This window comes from Cyprinodon variegatus, unplaced genomic scaffold (genome assembly GCF_000732505.1).
Source record: "Cyprinodon variegatus isolate N-32 unplaced genomic scaffold, C_variegatus-1.0 Scaffold2182, whole genome shotgun sequence".
NCBI classification, from domain to species: domain Eukaryota; kingdom Metazoa; phylum Chordata; class Actinopteri; order Cyprinodontiformes; family Cyprinodontidae; genus Cyprinodon; species Cyprinodon variegatus.
The window spans coordinates 5,523-8,344 of record NW_015152635.1 but is presented as its reverse complement, the minus strand read 5'-3'; positions in this window follow the sequence as shown (position 1 = coordinate 8,344).

Sequence of the window (2,822 nt, the reverse complement as noted above, 5' to 3'; positions counted from 1 at the left end):
AATAAAATGTAGATAAATATAAACATCTCTACAAAATGGTGGATAAAGAGGAAACAAAGATAAAATAATCAAGTTAAACAAGGAGCTCATAGTATAACCAGTATATCTAAATATGTGTAAATCAGAAACACATTAATACCTGTAGAAACTGTTATTTCTATGTTTGTTATTTCCTTTAAAGTTAATATATTCATACCTGATGTTTCTAAGCTGTGGATGTAGAAACCAACGTATTTCCTGTTAGTGGGGATGATCACAGGCTGTCCCCTAAATCGTGTTTCCTCTAAGCACCACCTTCTTCTACCGTAACCAGTCGACACTCACCGAAGGCTCCGTTCCTCTCAGCTTTCTTAACTTATTGTTAACTTTTAATGATCTAAAAGAGTTTATTTCTGAAGTGAAATCTGTTAAAATTGGAGAAAACATTATTTAACTCAACCTGGTCGAACTCAATGAGGAGGAATGGAGTGGTTCCGCCTTGTTCTGCTGGTTTCCTGCGTCATCTTGGTGTCTGCTACTTCCGGTGAGTTTTTAGTCAGAGATGAAGAATATCTGCTAAATGTCTTTATCTCAGATATCCTGATGTAATCCTCTGCTGCTTTTCTCACTAACCGTCATTGTTTTATACCAAAACTGTCTCAGTGGCAAACCGTTTACTAGAAAAAGAAAAAGGCCCAACCACAGCACCGCAGATTGATGCAATATTCTGCATTTTTTAACTTCCTATCTGATCCCAATGCCTGAATTTGGATTCAATATCTGCTGATAGTGAAATTATTCTGATACCAGAGTGATTTTATTTGCTTTAATGGTCCAACCATCAGTATCGGTGATCCGTGGCAGGCGGTGGGTGGTAACTAGGCCTTCAGCGGGAACGTCTCGACGGAATTTACTTCTTAATTTCTTAATGTCTGAATTTATGTGTATGTAGAAAAACACACCGTCAGGGAGCAGTTGTAACAGAAACAAGAGATTGCCAAAGTTTCCTGTTCGTTTCTCAATTTGTCTATTTCTCCTTGTGAATCATCAGCTTTAGCACGTGTACCGAGGCTAACCCCGGACTGACTGCTGTCTCAACATGCACCATGGCAGCAGCAGCTTTCACTGCAGCGCTCCATTGAAAGTTAAAAGTTCTCTTTCTGTCGCTGTTGTTCAATAAAATACAAGAATATTATACTTTAAAGCGCCACTATATGGTTCTTTTTACCGATTTAATGTGTAATTAAAATAAACTATTTCCGGTGTTGAGAGGACTTTTTTTTTTTTTTTTTTTTTTTAAGTGAGACATTTACATGAAAAAATACTCTCAGAGAGGATAGAAAAGGTTTACATGAACAGATAAAGATCAATTACAATAAATAAAACAGAAAAGTAAAACAACTAGCAGGGGATTATTATTCTAAATTCTCTATCAAAAATAGTGATACCTTGTATGTCATTGGAGTTTTTAATTAACAAAGCTAGTAGTTGTGTTGTCTGATTCTACATTGAATCTCAAATCCAGGCGTTAATCCTGGGTTTAGAGAGATGCTACTGATGTCAGTGTAGAGCATTTAACTATGACACAAAATCTGCTTCCAAAACCGAAGAAGTGTAAAGTTTCAAGCAAAAAGGAATGTTCAATTGAGTCAAAGGCTTTGAAAAAGTCTAAGAACAATATGTAGCTATTTGTAGGAATAAGGTCTCTATAATCTAGCAGGTCAATAATTAGTCTAGTACGGTTATGTATAACTCTACTTTTCACAAAGGCTGATTGACACTCATCCACTAGTTTTAATAATCCCAAATATAATCTATTAGAGTAGATGTGAGCAATTTATAGTCGTTGCATAGTAGAGTTATTGGCCTCCAATTATCTAATAACAATTAATCTTTATTGGGCTTTGGAATTAGGGTTATAAAACCTCTTTTCATTGTAGGGGACAGCTGACCCGATGAGATACATTCAAGCAGGGCATTATAAAGCAGTAGTCTGATATCATTCCAAAAATGGATATAAATCTCTACAGTTAAGCCATCCAGTCCAGGGGATTTTCCTTTTGACATTTTTGAAATTGCTGAATCTAGCTCTTCAATTTTGAGGTTGTCATCCATAAGTTGCTTAAAATGTCCATCAATTGTTTCCCTATATTTCCCAATTAAAATATATATATATATATTTGACAAAGTTCTACTGAAAACTTGGTCATATATAGTTTTTATAAAAGTTTCTTATTTCCTCATTAACTTCATCTTGGTTATTAATACTTATATTATCAATAATAATGTATTCATTTTCTTTTTAGTTTGTCTTTGTTTTTCCAAATTAAAGAAATAGGAAGTATTTTGTTCACCTTCTTCAAGCCAGCGGGCTTTAGAGCGTATAAATGCTCCCTTTGCTTTCTCTAAATAAAGATTGTCCAATTGAGTTTTAAGACTATTAAATTCAGCTTGTTCCTCTAAAGATAAGTCTGTTTTACCCAATCTGTTCATAGTGTTGATAAGGTCCTGTTGTTTTTTCTTTTTCAATTTAGAGATATTTTACTCCTAAGAATGGCAATATCTTTAATTTTGAACTTAAAGGGATAGTTCGGTATTTTTGACATGAATCTGTATGGCATCCCCATCACCAGCGGCATGCAATCACCCTCCGCCGCGGAAGGAGACATGGCTGTTGTTGGGCTCGCTGTCTGAATGACGGCGCGCACTGATACGAACAGAGAGAAAATAGGACCAATTGATAACGACGTGTGACTTTTTCCACTACAATGTTTTTGGGATGCGAAAATATCACTCTTTTGAACACATAATCTTTTGGGTAGAGAAAAGTTTTATTTCGCTGT